Here is a 17958-nt window from a genome sequence, read left to right as displayed (position 1 = left end):
ATGTGCAACCATTTCAGCCATTCTTTTAAGGGCCGGAAGCATCTGAGGAGGCTGCTATTTCAACGTCGAATGCCAGTGAAAGCACTCATCCAGGAGGTGGCAACACGTTGGAACTCAACCTTCTACATGCTTGAGCGTCTGTATGAGCAGTATACGGTACTCGATCACTATTTCTTAACAGAGGGTACAGCTCAGAAGGAGGACCTGCGGATGGGTGCGGCGCAATGGGACATAGTTAAAAGCCTGACAGACATGCTTCGTCCTTTTGAGTTCTTCACGCGTGCAGTCAGCCAGGAGGACTGTAATTTGGGAAAAGCTATCCCATTGTTGTGCATGCTGGAGCACCAACTGATGGGGTGTCTTCTGAGTTTGAAAAAGATGTAAAAAAAAAAGACCCTTTTATTTTGTCGGAGAAATTATTAGAGCGCCTACGTGGTGATGAACGTCTTCAAAAGATCAAGTCAGAACAGCATTACATTTGTGCTACTATTCTGGATCCACGCTACAAAAAGGCGCTGGCAGGCCAAGCATTCTTTACTTTTGCTGATGAAGATGTTCAAAAGTACAAACGTTGGCTAGCCTGGTCAGCCAAGAGGTTTGAAAGAGAACGGCAGGATATTGAAGGCGACAGTGGCATCCAGCCTCCGTTGCTGGGCCATTCGAGCCTGCTCCCTCCGTGATGTCGATTTGGAAGGAGCAACTATATGAAGAAAGAAAGACATAGTCTGTAACCAATGCTCCTTCACATTAATAACACAAAGTGATTGAGCCGGAAGTTGTGTCACAGTACAAGTAGCAAATTGAAAGCACAGTACATAACTATTGAGGACAGTATCTATCTAACCTCCCACTTCTGCATCCTTGCTCTAACATTAGTGGTAGTTTAATGAACAAATTCTACGACCACTATGGACTTCCATTACAGTCGACTATGACAGTACACCAGTCTTATTCTTCTTCTTCTCTCTTGTTTAGGAAAATTGGTATGTTATCTTATGCAAGCCGGCAGAATGGCAGCGCAGTGAACTTGCACCCGAGAAAAACAGACGCACACCATGATGAGTGAGACAGACTTGCGTTACTGTACCGGTCCAGTACATGCAGGTGGTGAAGCTATTACTTTTCTATTACGGGTGGCACTGAGAATACTCTGTTACAAGGGCTACTGCTTAATTAATTTACATTTCACCCTACAGTGCAAATGAGTACTAGAAAAGGAAAATGAAGAAGCTAAATAATTAGATTATCTATCACTTCACATGGGATGTATTTGATGACATATGGGATGACATTAGGTGTTTTGCTTATTATTGAGTGAACAGTGATACACCCACACATGAATGACGTACTACTACTACTAAATTAAAGTTATTAAGAGAGGTACGGAGTGTACACCGTAATAACCGGATATATGCTGTGCTTGCAGTGCAATACAAACTACTGCTACTATTCATGGTAGTATTGGACAAATTTACAATTTCTTTTCCTTGCCTTCCCTACACTGGAACGGACGTGCGGGTGCGGTGTTACATGCTCTTCAAGGTAACAATTAGTTCATCCAGCGACCATCTACTCTCTCTAGATACACATGTGCTATCTAAGAGTCAGATATTACCATGCTCCAGGCATCCATCCATTCAAAGTATATGCACACATACAGTTTCTGTTTCACCCACCCAGGCTGTTGTCCTTCCACCCATCCATGCTTCATCATTGACCCAGCCATGCACCATACCATATTCTTTCCTTCCCAGCCACCACGGGGACCAAGCAAACACATATCATTCTTCTTTGCCAGCCATCATAAAATTTCTCGTCCTTCCACACTTACTTACACCCTTCTTTCACTTTTCGTTCATCCCATCCATCAAGTTCATCTCAGATCTTATTGGGATTCTTCTCGCCAAAAACTTCACAGCTAAGTCGAAGTACATTTAGAGGAGGCTACTACCTGGTTGATTTGTAATACACCCGTGCAGAAAGCACACTATGCAGTCTTCAATCTCAATAAGTAAGGAATATATAGCTTACCTCTCCCCGCCACCACCGTGGGAACCCTCACAGGCACATTGGTGTCATCCGGCACTCGCACCGCCTCCTCCCCAGAAGTGTTGTCCTCCTCATCCACCACCTCCGCGCTGGCCCCACCACCAGATGTTCCACCTACAAAGTACATTTAGGAATGTTAGAATACACCACTCACTACTATATAATATTTGGTCTAGGAGGAATAAAGAAATTTAAAAAAAAAGAAACACAATGTAATAATTTGTAACTGTACACTCTACAGTAAAAATGTCCCTTTTTCCAGGGAAGGCTGTTGTCTTCCTGCACTTTTTGGCACAACTGATGAATGCTTGCTTTTTATTTTTAACACACAACACTTTTTCTCCTAACAGAAGCTTGACTTCTAAGAACACGATCAGGGTCAAGCTCAAGTTCAAACCAGGTGAGAGCTCAGCTCGACCACAAGAAAAGTGTCCAATTAATCGTTAGCACTAAGCACTTTTCCATTTTCAGTTAAACGTTTACTTTTATGACAAAGTTGATTTTAATAAATGTGTTTAGTTTTAATAAAGCTTTTAAACTTAAATAGACTCTGTGGTTTTTGGTCCTCCAGACTAGAGTGGATGAGCTAAAGATTTTGGAATTTTTGCAAGCATGAGTGCCTCTGACACTTCTTGACTGTGACTCCGTACTCTTGTCCTGCGTAGGATAATCTAATGATCATTGGGGATCAATCATCGGTGACTTAGGGAGCTAAATGACTCTGCCACACTATCTAGTCAGTAAGGAGATTGGGGGTTCTTCAAAGTCTGATATCACTGAGGTATGTGGAAAGAAAGTCTACCTGCGCCTATTATAATTGATAAACAATGCACTATTTAGTGTTCATAGTTCGGTTTGTGCAGATTTGTCCCTGCAACAGTAGTAGAATGGATTGTCCTCCTATCCAAACCAAAAGTAAAGTAGTATCTTATTCTTTCTTGGTGGTCATTCACCTTTTTATTGTTGGCAATTGTCAAAGCATAAACATTTAGAAGACTTGAAAAGACATTATGGACAATCCCAGAGGACTGCACTCAGTGCATAGAGCTATTGCTGACTAGAATGGGAGTCCAATGGAATTGCCAAATGTGCAATCTTAATTAGCTACACAGACAGACTAATAAGAATAATCTAGTAATACCACAGGGAGTCATAGTCGAGGCAGGATAAGAATTTAGATCCAGTCTACAAGAAGATCAAAGACGATTTAGAAAAAATCGAATGAGGAACGCTAGGAAAAAATAGGTACTCTATTAAAATTAAAACTTACTGGGGCCAGCAAAGGAGCCCTCGCCTGCCCGATCCTGGCCTGCATCCTCCTGAACAGCACCCTCCTCCTCCTCCTGTGTCCTCTTGCCCTGGGGGGGAGCTGATGTACAACATGAAAGAAAGAAAGACCAGAAAACATGGATGAGATTTGTCAACCAAATCAAACATTTCAAAAGAACAATAACAAAATATTTTGGAGAAATAGCAAATAGATAGACAACTATTCCACGGGATCTATCTCATGTGGTATACTACGTTATTCGTATTGCCTGATTTGCGGACCGTTGACTTAGAAAGTTCCTATGTAACTCAATAAACAGACTACTAAAAAGGTTTGCCTAGGCCTGGCAGGCAGCAGTCCGCAGCACGCGAAGTGACAGACAAAGTCCATCCTGCTTGCAGATCAGTGAATACTCAAACTATCAATCCACCCACCACCACCACTATTTCTTCTTATAGCCATGTGTCTAAAGGAAGGACTGGACTTCAGTCTGTTGGGGCTGATTTAGAAGTCCCTTGCGGCTCATTTTCCTCCATTGTTGCGTGACTTTTGTGACGCAGCGGCAGAACAAAAGACTCGCCATGGTGCGGCGTATATATTAAAAAAACGCATATGGGAGATGCATTACGTTGTAAAGCCCTGCGCCATCAGGGGGCGTTCCGGCGCAATGGAGGGCGTTCCTGCGCAGGAACGAATCCTAAAAGTGGGTGAGGGAAATCTACAAGATGTCAACCAGTCACTTTTAGGACAATGATGCGTGACTCAAACCCTGCGCCTGCTTGAAGCCGACGTACGGCTTGATGCAGCATTGGGGAGATAGGGCACCCCAGAGCATTGCTGGAGCTGCGCCATCGTTGGCACGCAACTCCATCAATGCGCCGCCTTTACGGCACAGATGCGTAAGGCTTCTGTGATGTTTTGGGCCAATGGGTGGTGGTGGCATGGCGCACAATTACTGCCGCATCCCTGCTACTTTGCAGGGATGCGCCGGTAATTGAAAATATGACCTTTAGTGTCTAGCATTACGCAGTTCTTATCTTTACACTACACTCATATATAATTTCTCAGGCCAATGAAATGAACACAAAATACAAAACAAATAAGCATAGTAGCAAGGAAGGCTACTGAGAAGGAGAGCAGTGCACCTGAAATGCATAGAAGATTTTGAAATATTATTTACCTACAATGTAATCGTCAGCATTATTGCTCTTGGTAAAGAACAAAGATTTGCAAATAACAGAGCCGGATAAAACAGAGTAGTGATGAATAGCTACTACTACTCACCAAGCCCGGGGACCTCTACGCTGAGCGCGTTCAGCAAGTCCCGTTCCCGGTCCATGACATCCGTCCAGCGGTGGGTGGCCTGGTTATAGGTGCGCCGGACCCCAGAGAGCTTAAACATGGCCCGGCACACCTTCTCCCACCGCTTCCGGCGCTCCCGGATGCCATAGCCAATTGCGATCTTGCCGCCTCCCAGGATGGTCTTGGGGAGGCGGCGCTGGACGTAGAAGATTAGTGCGCCCACCTCCTCCGCGCTAAAGATCTCCCGTGGCACCACTTGCTCCCCCCTCAAACGCCCGCACGGGAGCCGGGCACGGGGTGCGGGACCCTTCCCCTTCTCAGGGTGCTTCCCGGCTCCCTTTACCATGGTCTGGGCAGAAATAAAGTTAAATGATAAAGAAGAAATAGAATAGTGAAGAGTTTAAAAAAGTAGTTTAAAAGTAACTAAAAGTAGCAGAAAACACAAAAATATTGAGCTAGAAAAATAGAGGGATAGATAATAAGTAAAATAGATCAAATAAACTTCAAACAAGCAAAGGATGGCAGAGATTCAGAGAGGATACAGAAAGCATGCCCAGAACCATAGCAATGAATGAGAAACAAGATGGCCGCGCCCGTTCACGACCGCGGGGGTAAGTTCGCGCGAGATTTTCCTCGCGAGCACGCGCGAAATTGTACTAGCGAGCAGCACACTTTGCGAGATTACACATAGCGGCCGGAAACGGAATTACGTCACGCAAACAAGATGGCCGCGCCGGTGTACGAGCGCTAGGGTAACTTGGCAAACGTATAGCTACAAGCGCCTTGCGAACACGCACAAAATCACGCGAACATACACGCCGCAAAAAAAAAATTTGTGTATTCGCAAGCATTTGCGGCTTCCGAAATCTCGCACGGATTCGCGCCCCAAAAATCGCGCGAAATTGCAGAAAAAACTATTTTTGCTAAACTGAAAGCAATGAGCAGGTGCAAAAGTTCAAACTTAACATTAGTAACATTCACTCTAGTGCTTCCTGAGGGGCCCCTCCAGAGTTCAGTTGCCTATTTGCAACTATTCTATGACCCTGCTATGACCCAAACAGCAGGCTCATAGAATAGCTACAAGTAGACCATAAAGGTCCTGTGAAAAAAAATTGCACTGCAACAGAAAGCAAATTACAGATAAGGAAGGAAGCAGGTGCCAGCCAGACTGGAAGTTTCAAAATTACTGACACATTAATGACCCACAAATTAATTGATGGCAGTTGAAGAAGGGCAGGTGTGCTTGCTTTCAATGCAACAGAAAGCAAATTAGGAAGGAAGGAAGCAGGTGCCAGCCAGACTGGAACTTTCAAAATCACTGACACATTAATCAACCCCAAATTAATTCATGGCAGTTGAAGTAGGGGAGGTGTGCTTGCTTTTTTCAACCCCCATAATCTACAGTGATAAACAAACCTAATGGGTGGCAGTGAGGATGTACCAGAGGGTGGCATGGGTGTCCCAGAGGGTGGCAGTGGTGAAACAGAGGGTGCTGTGAACCTGTGATGATAAACCAGACGTAGAAACAACATAGTCGCGGCCGTTGCGAGCCGAAAAGTAAGTTCGCAATTGCGAAATTGTCAACAAATCCTCGCGAACGCTCGCCAACACAAAAAACGGGAAAATCCGTAAATCCGCGAGAGTTCGCGTATTTTTGCGGATTGCGAATCCGTAGATCCGCAAATTCGTGTACGCGAGATCCGCTAGATCCGCCCATACTTAGTCCACACCATCAAAGAACTCCTCCACACACACCCCAGACAACAACGACCCACAACCAACACCTCTGTATCCAACAAAGGTCACACCCTCCGCACAGGGCCTCGCTTTCATCTCGCTCCAGGGGTGAAACGGGTGGGCTCACACTCTCCGCGCTGGCCCACTATCCCCGACCGCAACAACATACACCGCCCCCGTCGCGCTCATAACTCCCTGACGGTTCATGACATAGACACCCTCCTCCGCTCATTTGGCCCTGGCCCGGTAAAGCGCACAACGCCCTCACAACTCCCCATACCCACAATTCTCTCGAATCCCATTAGGCACCCAACTCTAAGCAGCCGATGCGCCATCCCCAGCAATCTCAGACAAATACCTCTCGTGCTAGAACACTCGACCACCCCTCTCACCCCCAGACTCAAATGTATCCTACTCAACTGCAGATCGGCCAAGAGGCATTCCTCCAACATTGCAGATCTCGTCACATCAATGGATCTTGACCTAGCCATTCTGACGGAAACATGGTTAACTGAAGCCTCCACACCTATCATGGACATATTAGTCCCCCCCAATTACCACATAATTAGACTTGACAGAACCGGCAAGACGGGCGGGGGAATCGCATGCATTTTCAGGAGCAACCTCTCGGTTGCTAAATTAACCTCCCCCTCCATCACGTCTTGCGAACTCATTTGTCTTGATATCTCCAGCGAGGGCAAACCAGTATGTGCTCTACATCTCATCTATCACCCGCCTAGGGACAACCTCATCTTTACCCAACAACTCATGGACACGATCTCATCCAACGCTGGTCGGCAGATCCCGCAAATCTACCTGGGTGACTTCAATCTCCACTGGAACGATCAGAAAGACGCAGTGGTGAATAGTCTCAAATCCTTCCTTGACGCGTCTAACCTCACTCAAATATGCAACAGCCCAACACACGACAAAGGCTCCATACTTGATCTCATCATCGCCAACGAAGACTCCACCCAATTAGGGGCAATCCAACCTTGTGATTGGTCAGACCACCACATTATCTCCTTCTTCATCAATGAAAAGGTTAAACCTGTCTCGGCTCAACCCACCAAATCTAAGATCTGGAAAAGGGACATGAAGAACCTTAACCCCAACTCCCTGCCTCCCCACCTCACCAATAGCCTCCTTCCCCCTCCTGGCACCTCTGATGTTCAATCACTGACTGACCACTACCTCGACTCTATGAATTCAATAATCAATAAAGCCGCCCCACTGCAACTAAAGAGAGTCTCCACCAAGATCTCGAACCCTTGGTATGATGGCAGACTCAACGAAGACAGGCGGGCTATGCGAATGGCAGAACGCACATGGAGATCAGTCCCCTCATCGCGGCATCGCAAAATACTTAAGAGCAAGAGAAATGCCTACTTTAGGAAAATAAAGCGCGCAAAATCTGATTTCTTCAGCCTCCAGCTGGACCAAGCAAAAAACAGACCAAGAAAGCTGTTCGAACTAGTCAAAACTCAAACCAAGACGCAACCCCTACTCTCAAACGACTCAACAAACATCATCCCACACTGTGAAGACTTTTCTGCCTTCTTTAAGCTAAAGACCGACAACATAAGGAATGACCTCCTTAATGATGTAAGACGATACCCGAGCATCACCAAAATGCCCGACACCCAACCTAAAAATAACGCTTCCTGGTCGTCTTTCGAAACCTACTCTGAAGAAACAATACACAAACTGCTCGGCTCCTTGAAGCCTTCTAATCACCTCACAGACCCATTACCTGCCAATGCTGTTAGAGACTTCACCCCCGTGCTTCTCCCACTCTGGACAAAAATCATTAACAGCTCCCTTCAGCAAGGTCTCATTCCAGACTCCCTCAAAGTGGGGCAAGTCACGCCCATACTCAAGAAACCGACAGCTGATCCGGCTGACTTAAACAACTACCGCCCTATCACCAATATCCCCACTTTGGCCAAGCTGTTGGAAAAATGTGTGCAACTCCAACTAACAAAACACATTGATCAGTTCGAACTCCTCGATCCTCATCAATCAGGCTTCCGAGCGAAACACAGCACGGAAACGGCCATGACACACATAATTGATGACGCCCTCCAAATCCTGGATCGCAACGACTCCTGCCTCCTCATTCTCCTGGACCTCTCCTCAGCATTCGACACGGTCAAACATGAGAACCTATTAGAGCTCCTAAATACCAGAATGGGCTTATCCGGGACTGTACTCAAATGGTTCACTTCCTTCCTTCACAACCGATCCCAGAAGTTCAAGATTAACAACGTGCTGTCCTCTCCAGTGCCAGTAGATTTAGGCGTCCCACAAGGATCTTCCCTCTCACCCACGCTGTTCAACCTCATCTGGCTCAATCACCTAACAGCATTCAATGTCCAACCCACCATCGTGGACTCTGCGAAGTCCTTAGGCATCACACTTGACGCAAAGCTCAATATGCAACAGCACATTAGCAAGGCAATGAAAGGAGCTAACTTTCAAATCAACACTCTAAGGAAACTCAAACCCTTCCTCCCAGCCAAGGACTTCCAAACTGCTGTACAAGCACTAGTCATCCCCCGCATAGACTATGGAATTGTGGCCCTCAGCGGTCTCCCTCAAGCAACAACAGCACCCCTAAGAGCCTCCCTAAATGCGGCCGCGAGACTCATTTCGGGCTCAAGGAAACACTCTCATATAACCCCTGACCTGAAATCGCTGAAATGGCTTCCCCTCGAAGCCAGAATACAACTGAAAATTGCGGTTATGACACACTCAGCCATACACCACAAGGCTCCCACCTACCTCACTCAAAAGCTGACTATATCAGGAGGTTCGAGATCCAATAGAAGTACTAAAAGTCTGCTCCTGAAACCTCGCAGATTCCGTAAGGAAAAAACCTACAAGCGCTCCTTCTCAGGAATGGCACCGAGGATCTGGAATGCACTCCCTCCTGAAACGAGGATTATCTCCTCCACTGTACTCTTCAAGAAAGAAGTGAAAGCCATCCTTATGGCCAAGTTTACATGATCCACACTGTTGCTGCTCAGAGTCTATGCACCGATCTTGTAACGTTGGATAATTAGTGATCCATCAACTTTCTGTTCATGACCTATTGACCTCTTGTGCAGTTGGATCATAGACCCTGCACCGTACTATAGTATTGTCTTTTAAGTGTTTACTGGTATCCACTGATCTCCATGGCAGCTGGATCAGAGTCTCTCTGCACCACCCTATCCTAATGTCTATTTGAATGTTTAATATTATCTCTAGACCTGTATTGTAGCTAGCTCAGACTCAGCACTGTCTTATATTTTTGTCTATTTGAGTGTTCTCTGCTACCTCATGATCTCTATTTTAGTTAGATCAAAGACTCTACACCACCTTATTCTACTGTCTAGCTGAGTGTTTACCTGTATCTTATTGCACATGATTGTTATCCTATTATGCTACCGTGCACTATACTGTACCCAATTACTATGTCTACTCACCCTACTGTGAAGCGCTCTGATATCTGTTAAGATCTTGTTCGCGCTATATAAAACTTTGAATAAATAAATAAAATAATGCAGTTGAAATCTCCCAGTACTATGCGTTCCCCTTCCGAACTAAGCAGCTCATATTAATTTGGTCAATAATTGTAGGTTCATCTAGATTAGAAGCATAAACACCACAAATTGTGTATTTGCAGCCTTCGAGTGTTATCTGTACAATTGCCCACCTACCGGTTTTGTCAGTTAATGTTTTATTAATTTCTGCCTTAAATTATTTATGTTTTAGAATTGCCACCCCCGAATTGAAGCATTAAAATCAGTATATACTAAAACGTCATAGCCCAATTGTTTGAGTAATTTTCTATCTTTGAATGCTATATGAGTCTCAGTTATTACTACTATCTGAGGATTATACATTCTGAGTTCCTCAAACACAAGATTTCTTTTAATCCTACTATTTAAACCCGCCACATTCCATACCAAACACTTTAATGATACATGTTCCTGTTCTTAAAGCCATTAAACCAAATCAAATCAGCCTTGCTACTTCTTAGTGTTATTAAACTGCTTGTCCCCGTGATGCCTTTTTCACCCTGACAAATCTCCACCCCCCCCACTCCCTATCTTGCAGCTCACTGCCCCACCCCCCTCCGAGTTCTGTGCCTACGTGCAGGTCCCCCCATTAACCCAGCTGCCGCTGTGATGGCAGCAAAAACGGAGTCACGGCCCCAAGGATCCGGCCATTCAATACTACAAGCTCACAACCACGTGTCATATCTTGCAATACTTTGTATCTAAACATCAAAGAAATCAAAATCAACTAATAAACGGACGGATTTTCAATCATAATTAACATATATATAGAATTATTCATCATTATTCATAAGAGAAATACAGAGAGTATAATTCATTGTCAATTTTTTTCCGATTTCCATTTGACCAGAACTTGCTCAACTTCGCTTTCTTACAAAAAGTAGTATGTGCGGCCATTCTTTAGAACCTTTAACTTGGCAGGTTCCTGTAAAAAAGCCTGACCCCCCATGTCCTTTAATGGATCGATATATTGTCATGGTTTCCAACGTCGCTCCATAGTAAGTTTGCTAAAATCTGATCTAACAAAAAAGGTAGCTGAATCAATAGTAACTGGAATATTTGGTCTCGCCTTTAATGAAATTGCCTGGCGAAGTAAAAAATTACCGATATAAATCAAAATTGGGCAAGAGTACTGACTTCCCTTGTTTCTTTGGATCAGAGGAAGCCAATGGGCTCTTTGTATCTGTGAGTCCCAATCCCAGTCCAATAGCTCCGGAAATGCTTTCTGAAATAAATGTACAATATATGCTCTGGGATCGGCTCCTTTGGCCCCTTCCACAATTCCAAATACTCGAAGATTCTGTCTACGTTGTCGATTTTCCAAATCTTCAAGTTTTATTTGCATTTGACAGATCTGGGCCTCATGCTTATTCAATACTATTTCAGAAAGAGTTGATTTTTCCTCGGTTAAAACAACTCTCTGTTGTAGCTCTTCCACCTCCTGAGAGATAGCCCCTAATTTGCAAGCCATCTCCTGCAGCGAGGATTGGGTTTTACTGCTATCCTTCCGCATCTGTTGGTAATGAGATTGAGCTTCATGTTTTTGTTCATTGAGCAATTGAAAAATCATCTGAAATGACGAGGATACCTCCCCATGAAGATTCCAGTCAGTGGTGGTATTATTCTGAGAGGTATTCAAAAGCGGTATATCGCTGATGTTATCTGCCCCTGTTAAAGTAGAGCCAGGTTCTTTTGTTATTATAGCCATTGGAGCTATCAAGGGCAGTACAGATGCTGAAATTGGTGTAGGATCTACTCCTGTTGTTACTACCAGGAGGGCATAGAGGGGAGAAGAAGAGATTTCCACCACAGCGACAACCGTATCCAGACCATCCGTTGAGTCCATAACAGGGGTAGTGTTTTCATTTGGAGACAGGTTAATTGTTTCTAGCATTCCCCTTGCTGCATCACCCGGGGTAAGTATGTTTGTCGCATTATTGGGGAAGTTTATTTCCCCTAGTGTAGCGGCTTCCTCGGTAGGGCTGTTTCCTGAAAGTCTTAATGCCATAAATTTGACACCACCTTTAGCCTGTACCCATTTCCTTATGGGGCTAATCTCCGCTATCGCTATTGCAGTAGTAGGTTTTGGTTGATTTATAATCTTCTTCCCCTTGTTCTTGACCTTGCCTCTTCCTTTTTTATACTATTAGTTTTATCTTTAGCTAAACACGAGGGTGTGTTATTGCCTGGGTCAGGAAAGTCGCTATATTCCTCGTCCGTTCTGTCCCATCCACATGTTCCACTCCCTCGGTCTCCGCTGTCCCCTGTGCTTCCCTGGTTATCCCCTCTCCTACCCCCAATGATTTCTCAGCTTCCTTTATTATCTCTTCTCCTCCCATCGATTTATCACAAGAATCTTCAGGTATCTCTGTGATTAATATAGATGCTGAGCTAAATGGCAAGGTATTAGCATTTGCCGCTGGTTGCATCCGAGTATCTATACTGGGAGCACAGTCTTTTAGCATTATCTTATTCAATCCCGCTACATCATTAGGAATGATAACAGCAATTTTAGAGGCAGCAGATTTGGTGGTAGAAGTTGCAACATTATTCTCCCCGTCAATTGAATTAGTAACGATATCCATTGACCTAGAGGAGCCAGAGGTATCGGATAGCGTTAGGGAATCAGCAACAGTAACAGTTAGTTTTAATGCGTTGCTATCAGGTTCTGAATCAGGTTTAGCAAAAGAAGGCAAACAAAGAAGTGGCTTCCTAGCGTTTGGTCCTGATCCCGTTTTCTCCTGTTTTCCCGTATTTTTCTTTCCGGTGTCTACATTTTGCACCTCTGGACCCTCCATGGTGACTCCTACAGCTGCTACTGTAGTGTAGTTCCTATTATCCCAATAGGCTCTGCGCATTGGAATAATACCTTCAATAGTAAAGGCCTAGACCAGACGTTAACTAGGTTTACTACTGTCGATATTAGACTTAAAGTTTTGGGTTTGCCAGCTAGCTCAGAGTTCACTAGAAACTTTCTCGAATGTTCAGGAAGGAATTAACTTCCCTGATTAGACAAGAAGGGATTTAGTTTCTGACAACCATAGAACATGACAACTTTGCTCTCCCCTAATCAAGAGTGTATCTCGAGAGTCGTGTGAACAAAAGGCAATTTATTTTACTCAGTCAGTACGTGCATTCTTAGTCTCATCAGATTGTAGAGAAAAGGAAGAGACGGGCGTGTTCAATAGAAGATGTTATTTATTGATCAGTCTCTTTTCTCGTACAAGAGAAATGGATCGATATTATTGCAATACTTATCGTTAAGTAAAGTGCATACATTAAAAGCAGAAGTATAAAATAATACTGTAAAAACATTGATATGGTTTCTAAGCCATATGAAGGTTTAAAATGAATAAAATATATTACATACACATATACATTTGACTAAACGTACTCAACTGGTGTTTCTAAATACGCCTACCCCGTGTACCTGACCTAAGCCTAATACGTGGGCCGGAATAGAACGTTACAGTTTAAGTTAAGTTTGTTTTGCCAAGTGACTGACTAAAGAATTCTCTGTGAGGGGTTATTCAGTTCTGTACCTGGAAGTTAGGATGAATGAGGGATGGTATCTCTCGTCTCTGGTCTCGATATTCCAGGCTGCCTGCGAGGGCTACCCGGAAACGCCGGTGCTGGATTTCTCGGCAGGAGAAAGCAGCGCGTCTCGTTCTCAGCGCGTCAGGAAGGCGGGGCTGCGCCAGCGGGGTCTGCTCTGCTCTGGGCTTCGGCAAGTATGGCTGCTCCGTCTCGTCACCACCGCGTGTGTTTGCATAGGGCAATATCGGTAACATTTATACCTTTAAGGTGCCGAGATTGACGTAAGGATGGACATAGATACGTCAATAAGGATGTCATACGACCAGGTCGTTAGCACATTCTTTTGCTGAAGTTCTTGGTGAAATCAAAACAATGGCCGCAGGGGTTTTTCCCAGGTTGTCATAGGTTTGATTTGTTATGAGAACTCCGTATGCCTTATCAGGGGCTGGAGGAATATCGCTTGTCTAATTAGATCGCAAGCGTTATGACCTAATCAGATAACACGTTCCTGTGCCGTAGTGTGGCTTCGTCAGATAACGGTATCTGCATCATGGGGGTTTGCTGCCTCATGGGCTGACTGCTAGTTAACTTGTTGGTTTGTTAACCAGAATAGGGTCAGGAATAGGGGGATCGATTCAGAACCTATAGGAATACATCACACCCACTCCACGCTAACTATGGTCATATTTACTAATCTATGCATAGTAAAACATAGTACAATATATTTATAGAGTATTGTGTATACCTTACCACCCCAAAATACATATATGCATTTTGAAATTTTCAAATATACGGAAGAAATGCAGTCATATGTATAGTATGCACTCAAGCTGTAGAATAATGCTAAAGTAATAACGCATTTGTATACATTAATGCTATTTGGTATATGAGATTTACACATGAAATGGCTCTTAATACAGAAAAAAGTTCAAGACCACTTCATCACAGAATATAATACAATGAACATACCAGCGGGCAGCTAATGTCTATAAGCTGTCTAAAATTAGAAATTTTAGTTCTCTAAGAATAGTTCTCACTTTAAGCAGAAGATAGTGTCCCGAAAAATATGCAAAAATATTTTGGGGCTGCTGAAAAAATTGCTGTCCGTGAACTGGAGGGAAATTTGTTCATGTGACTTTATTATTAAAGTCGAAGGCCAAATTCAGGGAACGCCGTGTACGAGTTTGTTCAAAAGTCTCTATTTCTGCTCTGGTGAGAACATCATATCATTTAGGCTTTCGAAAAAGTTGTCAACAGCTTCCTGGGAGAGTTCCACTAACTCGGAAATAGGTGTAACCATGCATTCGTGCGCATGATTGTCTCCATTGACATTCTGATTTGGATTGCTGACAGAAGGTCGTACCTGATCGATGCTGCTTTCATCTTGAACTTCACTACCCCTTAATCGTAGTGGTGAAGCTTCCACGAATGCCGTCATCAGGATTGGTAGCCTTTGAGGGCAGCACAAAGCATGAGCCTTGATCGGACTCAACAATGTTTCTGCATCCATTGGCGCATCCGATTGTAGCGTCAGACAGGTGTCTAACACGCATTCTTCTCCGCATAGCAGGCACCTTACTACAGGTAAAACACATCGTTGCCACATAGGTCGAAAGGATAGAAACCAAGTCATGTTCAGGTCTCTAAGCCGGGATAGTCCCAGGATTCTTGATATCCGGTCCCGGTATCCAATGGCTAGGATCGTTTCTTCCCTTGTCGCAGGTGTTTTGTCTGTGACATGGTTTGCCATAACGAAAAATGAGGACTAGGAATAGGATTCCTGCAATCAGTCCTAAAATGAGGGGAAGTCCGCCAAAAATCGAATGGACGAAATCTGGAAAAATACCCAGTATGGCTTTGAATGGTGTTAATGCCATCGAAAATACTGTCTTAAATACTTTTGAGACCCCACTGGTATCAGAAATATTTAAGATTTCATTCAGGATTTCTGCGAAATGTATGGGGGAATTAGTTGATAACAATGAATGTATCTCTGCAGTCGTCCTTGCGACTTGTAGATCATATGTTTCTTTAGATGACGTGAGCCTTGTCGGCGTCTGAAGAAGCACTGTTTTCATTCTGCTTAAAGTATCTATTCGAATAGAAGTAATTTTCAAGTTGGGCCATGCCCTTGCCTCCCTGTCTGGAAAGGAGCTGGGGAACAATGAGTGTCCACAGCACTTGACCTTCGCAGTCGTAGTTACGAGATAAGGAGTCCCGGGCATAAGACTACAACATCTGTGATCTACAATTAGAATGTAACTCCCATTATAGAGTCTTTGAAAGAATGGTTCTATCTCTGTTGCAGGTGCGCCTTGCTGGTGACATGAAAGGTTATTTGAGTTCCCTTCACAGGCTCCGTGCAAACTAATTCCATTACACAGAAGTGTACCGCTTAGTGACATTGCACAATTATTGCCACTAAGAAACACTTTCTGTCCTTTATTACTGACACATGCATGTGAATAGGGCAGGTTCCATGTTGTTTTTATGTACCCTTTTCCCAATTTCTCGTACATGCCAGCCTGTATATATTTTTGGCAGTATTGAAACCTGAAGGTTGAAATTGGAATATTTATTATTCCATGTATTATCCATTCACTGACAGGTCGTTCTGACATTGTCACTGGTAATCTCTCAAGTTTCTCAATGCTCAGGATTGTATAATCAGCTCCCTTTTGGGCCATACTGATTTGTCTATCAGTAAGGTTAAAGATATAGAATAGTGACGTTGTGTTGATTATACGCCAAGGCACATAGCCTGAACGCAGATTTTGTAACGTCCAGCCAAGCTGTACAATAGAACGCACTTGAGTCTGACCGTGTTGTAATAACAGTAAGTCTTGCGATAATATGTCGATTGCTGAAGACACAATGCTGTCCAAAGAAAAAATTCTGGAGGACAGAGTCATTAACCCATTGTCCACTACAGAAAGTGATTTTTCCAAATTAATACGGTCAATTTCCCGTATCCTTTCTGCTGTCTCAATTTGAGTAACCTTCCAGGCCTCATTGTATGCTGCATATACAGAGGCTGCTATGAAAAGCTTTTGACGCTGTTTGCGTGGTCCCATAGTGAAATCACGCAAGTCAGCACCATCAGTAAGTAAAGTTAGGTGTTGCTTAATTTCTGCCAGTGTGGAAGTTTGTAGCCACTGAAGGCATAATTTGCCCACACTGTAGGTGGTTATTATCCCTGGGTGTTGTCTTTGAGGATATCTAGGGTCTGGCCTGGTCATTTTGAACCCCTGTGTTTTGTTCAGGAATCTGTCTTGACAGTTATTAGTATCTGTGGGCCAGATCAACCACTGTTTCCAATCTGGATGTGTTCTGTTTTGGTTTAATACATAATTTACGTCTATCTCTTCTTCTGTAGAACTATTGCTGTTCATTGTTGGTTTTGGAATAGACGGTTTATTTAAGTCTTTGATTTTGGCTAGGCCAAGACAGGTGGTTTGTTGAACAGTGTCATTTAAAAATATAATTTGTTCTGGGATCATGCAGGCTCTAAACAAAGATTCTATACCCTGTACTTGCCATTCTTTTGTACCCCAAACACTTTTCAATTCAACATTTTTGTCCCAATAATCAAAACCAAAAGTATTCATTTGTTCAAAGAATGTGTCTGAATATATCAATTTCGTGTTGGTTATCATGGTCTTAGTCCCTGTCTTGTTTGACAATTTGAAATAAAATGTTTCAGCATTACTTATGTTAAAACCTGAAAAGTATGAATATTTGTCGTAAACGGTTCTTGAGCTTCCTTTTGGAGGTGTTGCACAATGTTCCCATTGATTATAATTTAAAACATTTCTAGGTTGTGCAGATCTATGTAGAAAATGGTTACCATAGTGGTTATAACAGTACATACTATCATAATTTGTAGAACCCTGCAAATAATCATGTTTGGTAAATTTAGCAGACATTACTAAGTCAGACATCATATTATTAATGCTTTCGAAGTCCCAATCATCAGCAAATGAGCTTGGTTTTACAAAGTCACTCAATGAGATCTTAATTTGGTGTGGATATTTCAGGATTTCGACCGGACCATAAATTTCATAGTCAGTGTTATCCCATGCTACCCCATAGGATTGGCTGTGAAGTTGGCTGAAGAAAGTTCTCTTTTCTCGACGTGTGAAGATGTGTGTGGTTTGAGGATCAAGTTGATTTTCTGACTTGCTGTGTCCATTTTAGCATATTTTCCCTCAATGAAGCGTCCCAAAGTTAGTACCATGATGAGCCAAAGTATGAGGATAAATGCACCAAAACCCACCCAAAATTCAAGCCATGGAGAAACCAGATATGTTTCTTTCAGTTGTTTCAAAAGTTCTTTAGCTTTATCTTTAAAGGTATTTGATGATGGCTGTGTCTTTGATTCACTGAAGCCTTCAGAGGAATCATCGAAGTTTATGAAGTAGCCGGATGCAGTTCTGTCAATAGTTCCAATTGCTTCAGGATTACTGTTTCTTGCATTTTCACTTGGTACTTCATTAT

This window comes from Lissotriton helveticus, chromosome 1_1 (genome assembly GCF_964261635.1).
Source record: "Lissotriton helveticus chromosome 1_1, aLisHel1.1, whole genome shotgun sequence".
Lineage (NCBI taxonomy): Eukaryota > Metazoa > Chordata > Amphibia > Caudata > Salamandridae > Lissotriton > Lissotriton helveticus.
Note: the sequence above shows the minus strand (reverse complement) of the source record.